This window comes from Oryzias latipes, chromosome 5 (genome assembly GCF_053564925.1).
Source record: "Oryzias latipes strain Hd-rR chromosome 5, Olatipes_Hd-rR_3.1".
Taxonomy (NCBI): Eukaryota; Metazoa; Chordata; class Actinopteri; order Beloniformes; family Adrianichthyidae; genus Oryzias; species Oryzias latipes.
Window position 1 is genome coordinate 14,711,805 of NC_136241.1, and position 12,292 is coordinate 14,724,096.

Below are 12,292 nucleotides of genomic sequence, written 5' to 3' on the forward strand. Positions count from 1 at the left end.
TCAGCCAACTCTGAACGAATATTTTCCCTCAGATTAAGATATAAATCAAGCGACTGAGACATGGTGGATGGGAACTCTAAGTGTGACTCTTGCATTGTTATTGTAAAAAGTTCAAACAAATCCATTTCACATGGGACGGGACTTAAAAACGTGCAGCTGCTTTTGCACATGGTCAGATCGTCGTTCAGTGGAACAAGGAAGTCTTCTGCGTCCCAGAGGTGTGGAGCCATGTACATGATATTTGATATCCCACAGGGCACATGCTGGTTCTTAGAGGGCCTTAAGCGGTGTGCATTCCAGACATTCTTGATGTCATTTAGCACCTCCTGTTGTAAAAAATGAATACAAAATTTAGGAACATGGGGTACATATTATAACCAATGATCATCTTTGGTTTTCAAATTTATCTTAGATAAAAGAGTGCAGATGAAAATAAAAGAGATACGAAAATTACATCAAATTATATTGTTGTGATGTGTTTGAGAAACAGTCACATATTTATTAGAAAGTTATTCAAATTCATTTTTCTTTTCTTTCTTTTTGTTTACCTGAATGACTGGCATGAAGCAAAACTGAGACAAAGCCTTATCCAACAAGTCTCCAGAGAAGGAGCCCTCATCCTTCAGCTCGGACAGCATCACGATCCACTGTTCGATTCCTTCTTTTCTCATCAATCCCCACCAACTTTCAATCCTCTGGTTGGCTGTACTCGCCCCTGTGATGTGACTTCTCTCTGCTGCTCTATCATCCTTGTTGTTTCTTCTGAGATACTGCTGAATGTCTCTCACCACAACATTTTCTGTTCCCAAGTCTGTTCGTGTGATCCTAGGGCATCCCTCAATGCACTCCACTGCCTCCAGGAAGTATCCCCCGATGACTTTTTTTTTTTATTGATTTATTTCAAGCATTGTAGTCAAAGCAATAAAGAATTTACACATATTTATCAAACTCATTACAGAAATGATGAAATGAGGTATAAGTAGAGTTTGATTTATTGCTTGAAAAGGAGTGGGAAGAAGCAAGCTTATATAATCCCACCCCTACTACTTTGGGATCGCTATTGGTGAAGGCAGCCCGCAGCCAGATTATTTTACGGGAGAAACCGTCAATGCAGCCATTAATGCATATTCCATAAGGCTTTAACTTGTCATATGAGTCTATGTTTGGACCTTTAGCAAAATATTGTCTTCTTCTGAGCCTTCTTCTCTGGCGAACATGACAGCCAACCGGGTCAAGAAGATAAAGAAGAATCCTCACGTCTTCTTTTCGGACTCGGATACCCCGTTGTTTACACTTCGTATACATCCACCTGTATCCGTGATCCTGTCCATCGCCTTGGAGTTGCTCAGCTATGAAATCGATGGCTTCATCCAAGTCATAACTCCACCTTTCTAATCCCATTCCTCTCAAAAGTCGGTATAAATGTCTCTCCGAAATGATGATTCCTTGTATTGCCAGGCTCTGCAAAATGCCTTTATAATGCATTCCCATTTGGAAATACACCTTGATTAGATTATCCCTGTCCATCGTTCAAAAGGAAAATTGTGGTCAAAGTGGGATGTGAGATGGAAAAGGGTAACATACTAAATGCTACGTATCCCATGCACCACACATATCCCAAAATGCATCTGACCAATCACCGTGTCCCTGTAACTGAAGTGTAACAACAAGACCAATAATTGGCTGGTCGAAGTGTATGCTGGGTATTCGTGATGCATGACGGGTTATTCTATGTGTGTTATGCTAGGACCTAAAAGCTAAGTGCGGTAAGTAATTTTCATCGAGACAATAATAGATCGACCGTTCTTGCTTTTATTTTTAACCCTATTGAATGTTCACAGAGACACGCAATCATCGTGTGCATGAACGTGAATCATGATACCGATGGATGCTTTTGTGCTTTTTAAAATAAATAAATCTGATCTCTAAACATCCTCCGTGTCTTCAATGCAATGTAATGAGACACACACATACAGAAATGTGAAGTTATCTGCCGTAAATCTATGACGTAAATCAATATAAGGATATGATCGGCTGGTCAGTTAGCATGTAGCCTAATAGCCTTCGATTGTAAAGCGGCTGACTGCTAAAGTTAATTAAATACAAGTCCTGAATATTATTATTCCTATTCGACCCTAAACTACAAAATCAGCTGTCTGTCAACCGACCAGCCAGTTGCCCAAATGCCGGCATACATCAAAGAGCTCTGCGGCGGCGCTAGTAGTAGCCTAGCATGAGCTATCGTATGACAAAGCAGCCTAGTAGTTATCATAAATCTTTTGATATTTTTCTTATATTCATTGAGACAGTAATAAAGTGATCATTTTTGTTTTTCATGTTCCTTTTTTGAACGAATATGGGGCACAGAGACACGGAAGTTACCACTGAAAGCGGCTTTTGCCGGCGTACAGAGAGCATATCCGCGTGAATGACTTATGACGTGAATAATTATTGCGTTTGAACGGATTAATTATTGCGTTCGAACGACATAATTATTGCGTTCGCACGAGTTAATCATTTTGAGGGAACAGAATAGTATTTTGAGGGAACGCAATAGTATCTTGTGGGAACGGAATAGTATTTCGTGCGAACGAGATATTAATCTGTGGGAACAAGATATTAATCTGTGGGAACAAGATATATTTTTATATCTTAATGTCAGGACACGGGCTCCATACAAAACGGCCATGTTCAGTCTCATTGGTCCAAAAGTGAACACTGTATTTTATCAACACTGCCACCTCAGGTGGGCGTGACCCAGCACGATGAAGTTAAGGCTCAGACGAGGCAAGCACAAGCTGATTGGTGGAACCGGCGTCCAATCAGAACCCTGTGCGTCTCACCGACAGTCAAAGCAGCGGCGTCAGAAAACGAACCAATCCACATTATTACTTCTTTAAAAAATAAACGATTTGACTACTTAAGATTCTGATCCGCCAGCTTATTTTGTAACGAAGTCTTGTTTACTATATTACTGTTTAGAAACAACATTTACAGCAATTTTCTTTTCTTTATTAAAAGAACAGGTTACTATTAAACAAGGTTTTTTCATTCGTTAACAACAAAACTAAAATAAAATGAAATGAAAAAAACAAAGAAGAAAAAAGAATTTTATGCAAAATCTTTTTTCTGACTTTTACCTTGGTGGCCAGCCTACTTTTAAAATAAAAAACAGATTAAAATGACAAAAATAGGATTATATGATAACAATAATAATAATACGTTTTCAAGTTAATAAAAACAATTAAAGTTGTATTTCTTACTAAGTGAGAATCTCAGACTTCCAATCATCTTTCACACACTTTTACTTTCTGTCTTTTTTTATCCCTTTTTCCTTCACACAACTCTATTATGTAAAGTAAATGTATTTCTGCCCCTAATATCAACAGTGACTTCCTAGATAAAATAGTGTTGTTGCAAAGTTTATTATTTTCAATATAGAAAAATAATTCCTAATTTTTAACGTAGCTTAATCTGGACAAGCATTTCCTATATATTTAGAAAGATCTGCAGACATATCAGTGTTGGTCCTTCTTAATTGCTCGTTTCAAAGCGCACTAGGCCCGAAGGCTGAGCAGATCACTCTCTCCAAACTCCGTAAAGCTCCAAGAATCTCAACGCACTACTTTGTCGTTACTTATTGCTTCTTGGTGAAGTGTTGCCCCGTTGAAAGGGCCACTCTGATATCCAGATTATTATCAAATTTCAGGACAACACCTTACCGCATGTGTTCCTTCTTTTCTTAGTATTTTTTGCTTACTTTTTTTATATCTTTACAAATATACCATTAATGCCATCTTTCCATTATTCTTAATTCCTGAGTCATTACATCTAATGTAGACCAAATAGTGATTAAAGTACTTTAACCGCGTGTTTTCATGACCAGGCTCAAATGACACATTTTCATCTTTTTGGGTCCATCCAGCCGCGTCATAATGCGCATGTGAACCGCAGGACATGCGGGATTGAGGATTATCTCTGTCGCCCCTGTTGGTCGCGGGTCTGTTGTGATGCCAAGCAGAAACCAAATGATTAAATAGCATCTGAACAGAAACAGGAAGGACCTTAAGGACGGTACGTTTGGCCTAAACAGCACTGATGCTTGTGTCAGTCGGCTGCAGTGACCAGGCCCCGCGTTTATCCAGTCTCCCATGTATCCTTGAATGATAAACAAGTTTATGATCGGTTATGCAGCGGGATTTGACTTTTGTCTTTCAACTAATGTGAATTCTAATTCTGAACAATAAAAGCGCAAAAAACAATAACACCGTAAATATTTGGATTTCGTTTTAATTAAAAAAAAATAAAAAAGAAGTAAAACTGTTTCCAGACGCAGAACACTTAATTTGAATTTTCATTTTCTTTTTAGATAATAATACGCAAATAAAATTAAATCTCACTAAAATTGAATAGAAACACACTTTCGGTTAAAAAAAGCTTCGAACAATATTAATTTTATTTTTTTCAAAAGCGCAGCTCGATTACAAACAGGTGATCCTCATCCTCAGGAGCAAATGTGATAAATATGGAGCAGGTTTGTTGAAATGAAATCAGCCGTGAAAGGGGAAAAGCCAACTCACCCTCCAGTCTATTCTCTCCAGCAGAGACATCTGCAGGGCTCCGGTCACAGTAATCCCAACGAGACGCAGCGAATGAGTGAAACCATGGGAGGTTCACGTCTCACCCCGCTTCTGACGACTGCGCCCCCGCGCATGCGCCCTTCGTTATCAACAATACACTATAACATTTAAATTGTCATTTTTGTATACAGTATCTTTTACCATCTAATTGTCTATCTAAACAGAGGAGTGACTTTTTTTCAGAGGCATGAATACCAAAAAGTTAAAAAAAAAAGAAATGTTGCACAAAAAGGTTGTGTTGTGCGGATGTCCTCCTAGCACCCTACCCGCCAATTTTAACCGCACCTTAGACATTTAGGGGCCCCTTGGTGGGGAGGGTGAGGGGACGTCACTGTGAGTAATCAGGAGATGTCCCCTTAGTGCCTTACCCGCCAATTTTAACCGCACCCCCCTTAGTACACACCCCTCCCCCCTCAATATATACATCCCAACATAAACACACACACATGCACACACACACTCTCTCAAACACACATACACGCACACACATTTTGCAAGGAAGGTGGGACCTAGGACCATCTGTCCCCTGCCTCTTCCCTGGTGGGGGGTACGGGCCCCTTTGCAACGGCGGCTGTGTCCCCGGGGTGCCGGCTTCCTGGGCCCGGCGGTGCTCTCTCCGCGCGGTGGGGGGGTTCACATTACTTCTGAGCCGGGGGTGTTCGTGTCCCTGGGGGGTGGGTTCTGGTCCTTGCTCCTGAGTGCTGGGCCCCGCCAAATTTCCAACTGTGGCCGAGCCTGGTCGGGCCATATTTACAACACCCCTTGTGGGCCCTCTTTTTTCCCCGGGGTTCCCCCCTCCTGGGCGGGGGCGGCGGGCCCCTGCCTCGCTCCTCCCTGGACCAACCATCGGCCGGGCGGATGGCTGCCTGGAGTGCGGAGTGGGTCTCCCTTGGGGGGTCCTGGCTCGTACCTGGGGTTGGGGCGGGGGGATGCCCGGAACTCCTGGGTGGTGGTGGGGTGCTCGTCTGGGGCTGTGGGCGTCCTTCTCCGGTGGGGCCCTGCGTTGGGTTCTCCTGGCGCGGCGGGGGGGCTGCTCTCCTGGTTGGGCTGGGGCGGCGCCCTCTTTCCCTCCGTGCCTCCCTGCTCTCTGGCTCTGGGGGCCTTGCGGCGGCCCTGCTGGCCCTGGCCTGGGTGTCGGGCTTGGTCGCCCGGGCGGCGGTTGTTCCCTGCCGGTTCCCGTGTGGCGTTGGGGGGATTCCGGCTGCCGCTGCTGGTGCGGTGGGGGTCTTGGGGTGGGGATGGCTGGGCACTCTCCCTCCTTCTTTTCACGTTCCACCATCCATTTTAGAAGAACATAAACACTCACCTGAGCACAGGTGTTAGCTCAACAGACTGAATGACTGAAATATTTCACACTAGTTGGTTTTAAGGCATAAGTATGCGTGTTAACACTATCTGTTTTGTGTACATGTCGACAGGTGGACATTTTTGCAACTAACAGGTGTGTTTATAACATTTGAGTGTGTGTGTAGACAGGCTCCGCCCTTTTTTTTTTTTTTTTTACATTTAAACCTTACTATAATGATTAACAACCAGTAAACTTGTTGCTTTATGCTGCTTCATGGTCTTATCCCCCTTCCCCTCCTATTATCACCCCCCCCCCCCCTCTCTCTAACGTCCCTCTCTCTTCTTCCCCTCTTTCCTTTTCCGTCCGGTCCAACACCAAAGATTTTCAGACATGTTTGAAATTAATAAAGTTTGGCCTCAATTACAAAAGGGGTTTATTCAGACATACCTTTGGTTTGTCTGAAGATTAATAACCCCTCTTGTTAAAGAAAAATATGTCCAACCCAAGAGGCCCTCAGCTCTCATCTGACTGCCCAGCTGTTGGACAGGACAAGTAAAAAAAAAAAAAAAAAAAAAAAAAAAAAGGTTGTGTCACCACCTTGTGACCATATTTGTTCATTACATCATTTCTTAGCACTGTTTTACTGTTGCAAATGTTAGCAAAGAAAAGTCATTATCTGACTTATTTGATTCAAACTTTTTATTTTTTATAATGAAGGGAGGCTTTTCATAGTTCTTCACATCACTGTCATTCAAAACACACCAAACTTCATTTTCTTTCTAAATGAACACTTGTCAGAGCATCCATCCATCCAAATAACTGAAGATACTCATGTACCACAACATTCAGTGGGGGACTGTTTTTCTACAATAAAGTTTTTTTCCTCAATGTTTCTCTTCACTCTTTTGAATGAGAATGGGAGCAGATACAAAGAGTGACTTGAGTTTTTTAAATGCAGCATCAGCCTCCGGGTTCCAGGAGTAGACTCTGTTGATGGAGGTGAGTTGGGTGAGTGGGGCAGCAATGCTGCTGTAATTACGGATAAACCGGCAGTAGAAGTTGGCGAATCCTAGGAATTGCTGAAGCTTCTTCCGGGTAGGGGGAACTTCCCACTGGGTTACTGCCTCAATTTTAGCTGGATCAGGGCGGATATTGCCAGCCTCTATGATGTAGCCCAGAAATGGGATGGAGGTAACATGAAATTCACATTTCTCGGCTTTGACATAGAGCTGGTTTTCGAGGAGCCTCTCGAGGACAAGGCGGACATGATGCTCATGCTGTGGGGGATCAGTGTAGTAGACTAAAATGTCGTCTAAGTAAACAAAAAGAATCGATTGAGGAAATCTCTCAAGACGTCGTTTACTAAACGTTGAAATATAGCAGGGGCATTGGTTAGACCAAACGGCATCACTAGGTATTCATAATGCCCTAGCGGGGTGTTAAACGCAGTTTTCCACTCGTCCCCTTCACGCATACGCACTAAGTGACAGGGGTTGCGCAGGTCGAGTTTAGAGAAGATTTTAGCCTGTTGAACCGAGTCAAAAACGGAATCGAGTAGTGGAAGAGAATATTTGTCTTTGACAGTAATTTGGTTGAGCTCACGGAAATCAATGCATGGTCTAAGAGACTTATCCTTCTTCTCCACGAAGAAAAACCCGGCGCCTACTGGAGAAGAGGAAGGACGGATATGACCCAAAGAGAGGGCTTCTTGTATGTAATTTTCCATGGCGCTCTTTTCGGGTCCAGAGAGATTATAGAGCTTCCCCTTGGGAAGTGGGGCTCCATTTAACAGTTCAACGGAGCAGTCGTATGGGCGATGAGGTGGCAGGGCACTAGCTTTAGATTTAGAAAAAACGTAGCGAAGATCAGGGTAACAGGCAGGCACATTAGTGAGGTCAATATCTTTAACGAGAGCAGGATCAGGCAACTTGGTAGCAGGCATTGCGGAGTGTAAACAGTTAGCCATGCAATACATGCTCCAGTTAACGACGCGAGGCGCGCTCCAGTCAATGAGAGGATTATGAGCTTGGAGCCAAGAAAAACCAAAGATTATAGGTGTTTGAGGACACTGGGTGATAAAAAACTGGTGGTATTCACGGTGATTACCGGAGGTCAAAATGAGAACGGGATTGGTGCGCTTTGTTATGCGCGTGAGTTGTTTTCCTCCCAAACCAGCAGCATTAATAGGGTTGGAAAGAGAAACCACCGGCAGCGAGAGATCCTGAACGAGGCGTTGGTCGATTAAACTATGTTCAGCTCCGGAATCTACAAGGGCTTGGAGCTCAATAACTTGGTTTTGATTACTAATTTTGACCGGAACAAACAGAAACTTAGCACATGAGGTGAGTTCAGAATTTTCCTCATGTGGTCTGACTTCTAACGGGGGTTTTCGAGAGTTAAAATGAGATTCGCATTTCGAGACTTGATGGCCCGGCTGGCCAGAGTAAAAGCATAGACCTTCCTCCCGTCGTCTCTGTCTTTCAACAGAAGGAAGCTTAGCATGACCGATTTGCATGGGTTTGTTATGTTGGTTGGAAGATGTTTTATGGTTGGGAAGAGGGTCCAACATAACAGGGGTAACGAGATTAGCCGGGGGCGACGGAGGCTTACGCTGTCGTTCGATGTGGCGTTCACGAAAACGGGCGTCGGACCTCAGGGCAGCAGTGACCAGGTCTTCAAAGGTGTCAGCTTCAGGCTGAGAACATAGGTGGTCCTTTATCCGATCATTCAATGACTGATAGAAGATGCCTTTAAGAGCGGGATCCGGCCAACCAGCTTCGACTGCTAAGATGCGGAAGTCGACTAGATGATCACTTACCGGGCGGTTACCTTGTTTGAGACTCAGTAACCGCCGGGTGGCTTCTTCCTGCTTTCTGGGCTGGTCGAACACCAATCTGAATTCTCCAATGAAGCGATCGTATGGAAGCTGTATGATAGGATGGGCGGCCAGAAACGCCTGAGCCCACTGGAGAGCCCTGCTGCGGAGAGAATTTACAATCAAAGATATGCGACTGTGATCGGCTTGATAATACCTGGGGGCCTGTTGGAAAATTAATTGGCATTGAAGCAGGAACCCTCCACAGGTTTCAACGTCACCAAAAAAAGGTTCCGGCTGGAGACGGACATTTTCCGGGATCTCGGCGGAAGAGGAAGTGAGGTAGTTGCCGGAAACAGGAACATGAGCAGTGTTAGCGGGATTAGCATGTTGGCTGGGAGTAGCACTGAGTATTTGCGTGATGCTATCGAGGCGACGGAAAAGATCCCACTGTGCCGAGGACATGAGAGTGATGGCCTCCGCTTGCTGTTTAAGTAGATCTCCTTGTAAGGACACGGCGTGGTGGAGCCCCTCCGGGTCAACTGGGTCAGGAGTATGGCCAGATCGTTCTATCATGATGAGGCATGAAAACAGAGTGACCCAAACGCTGAAACCCGGAAAGAGACTCAGACTAAGAGGTAAGTTTGGGAGGTTTAATTTGGCGGAACGTGAGTGGTGGCGTTTTTCCCAGGGTGGGGAGCGACGGCTGGCTGGAGGAGTCTTGCAGAGCGGGTCCAGGAGCGAAGCACGAGAGACCAGAGGATCGCGACCAGGTGAGTACCAGAGCAGGATTTTCCGTTGGAGGAACAACGATCTGGCGTCGGCTGAAGATCCATGAGCTCCTTAAGAAGGCAGCAGTAATGAAGGGGTAAGTGGAAACAGCTGGTCTTGATCCAAGGCAGAATCAGCGGGGGAGGGGGAGAGAGACTGTCAGGCCACCATGACAATACACTCCGTAATGGTGATGATGGGAGGCTTACAGTGGAAAGCATTCATCAGTCCCCTTTATATTTTCAGACTGTTTAATTGCAGCCATTTGCCAAAATAAGTAACGTTCATTTATTTCTCAATAATGTATACTGAGTGGCCCCATCTTTACAGAAAAAAACAAAGGTGTAGAATTTTCTGCAAATTTACAAAAAAAGAAAAACTGAAAGGTGCGCAGTAGCACAGGAGCTAAATTTCATCTGTTGTCCTAAGGCAGGATAATCGGTTCAACAGTTACATTTACAACACAATAGCACAATATTAGTGATACAGATATTTACAAAAATCATTTACAATAAAACAGGAGTCTAAAAAAATCCAAGAAAAACAACAATAACATCATTGTCTGCAGGACTGGTTTGTTTTTTTAGCCATTGTTTAAGAGCTGTTTTGAAGGTAGGATATTTTTCACAGGTTCTAATGTGCTGTGGCAGTGTATTCCATAACTGTGTTCCTCTGATTGACACCGCTGTTTGGTAATTGTAGTCCTGCGCCTTTGTACATTACAGTCCCCTCTCTGATTGCTTGCACAGAATTGTTACAGGAAGAGTGTGTTCAGAGTTGAACATATTTTCAGTTACTTTTTATACAGAACATCTTCTTGCTTCCGGTCTGCAATCAAAATGAGTCTTCTCACACAGGTTACCTGTGAACGACCATTTTGTTTTACGTATCTTTGCATTTTTTTAGTTTCTATGGAGCTGGTCTTTAGAAAGTCATAAGTATTTCAGATTTGGATTTTCCACAGATTAAGTGCACCAGTTTGACATACGTCCGTGTACTTTGTGTTTTTTTAATTGTTTTTTTTTTAGTCAGATCCAGTTTCTTTCATAGTTTGTAATGATGTTAATTTTATCAATTTAAAACAAGAAAGGAAAAAAGAAGTTGGCTATGATGACTGGTTTGAACCAAGATTGACAATTATTGACTAATCATTGAATAATACAGAAAATGGAGAAGAGATTATGTTGCACAAACCAAAGTTCTGAGATTTGAGACTTCAGAATAAAAAGACTTTCTGATAAAGAAGTCAACAAGTTATTTTTACCGATGCGGGTTGGAAACCACCCTCCTCCCGCAAGGTGGAACAGTGGGCAGTGCTTCGGCTTCACAGCAAGAAGGATCTGGATAGAATCATGGGACCCTCCTGTGTGGAGTCTGCATGTTCTCCCTGTCCATGTGGGGGTTTTTCTCTGGGCCTATTGTTTCATCCCACAGTCAAACAACACGCCTCATGTGTTAAATGGTGACTCTAAATTGTCACTTGGTAGGTGTAAGTGTGTGGCCCCGCAACAGTCTGGTACCTATTCAGTGTATCTCACCTTCGCCCAGTTGCTAGGTTAGCTCCTGCACCCCCGTGGACCTGAATGGGATGCAGCAGTTATATTAAATTAGTTGAATTGCAGAAAAAAAGCTAATTGATCTTGTCCTTGTGCTCCTTTGTGAGTGCAGAGCAAACTCTGATTGCAACCCAATGTGGGAACAAAAAGGAGTAAAAAAATATATCTTTGTGTAGCACCTTTACTTGAACACATTTAAAAAGGGGATAATTCCTTTTTATGAGGAAGTAAGCCCCACTTTCAAATTAAGATATTTAAATTAAAATAGTATCAGAATATTCATCAGTTTTCAGTTGGACCCAAGTGTGTTCATCCTACCTGACTGGCTGCTTCCATCACCATTTAGCATGGATCTCCTCCCAGCTGTATCGGCTGGTGGAGGTTTTGCAGCTCCTGCGCAGAAGAATTAGGAACCTGTTCATTATAACCAAAGCACTGCGACTGATGACACGATCAAGCTCTTTCTGCCTCTCAAAAAAGACTGTTCGGAGTGTTCTGTAAGTGATCTCCATTTTCATGAAATCAATGAAATCAGTTATCAGGCATTTTATGATGAGATATATTTTCAACTTTTGCCAGTTACGTAGTCCTCTGTTACTCAAAGGAAAGTGTGGACTTGTCGTTATTAAGAAGATTTTATGTGAAAACAGGAGACGGGGGACATTTTTAACACGTTTCTTAGAGTCTAAAGTAAAGGTTAAAAAAGTGAAATCTTACAATTGTTTCTCAGCTGTGAGCTCGCCTGTGACGGGGTTCTTCTTAGCAGTGAATAAATTAATCACTCTAAAATAGGATGACCAAGCCAGCAGACTCCAAATTTCAAAATGGGATTGTATTGATCCCAAAACATTAATCAAAGAAAGAATACAAAGTTTCTGGGAAAGCCTGTTGCCACCACTGCAACCAAGACTGCTCTCTCAACTGGGAAATGTTCACCCATTATAAAGGCTTATGCCCTCACACAGGCAAATTAACAAAACAATTCCTTAAAACAAGTTCCTGGGGTATCCTTACACATAACTCCAAAATTACAGCTATTTCGCAGAAAAAAATAGTAACAGTTGAAATACAGAACTAGGTTTGAAACAAAATCAATCAGACAGACAGGGGAAAAAAGAGAAAAAAAATTATTCTGACATGAGAAGTCACTTCCTGTTTCCTGTAGATATGCATGCTGATGTATACAATGCTCTGGTTTGGGTGTTTGTGCACAGAAACGTAG

At 43.1% G+C, this 12,292-nt stretch overlaps 1 long non-coding RNA gene across 1 annotated transcript in view; it reads right to left on the bottom strand.

Moving 5' to 3' along the window:
• The window catches only part of LOC144992155 (uncharacterized), a 94,627-nt gene that overhangs the window by 40,499 nt on the left and 41,836 nt on the right, over positions 1-12,292 (bottom strand). The gene's annotated exons all lie outside the window — the stretch shown is intronic.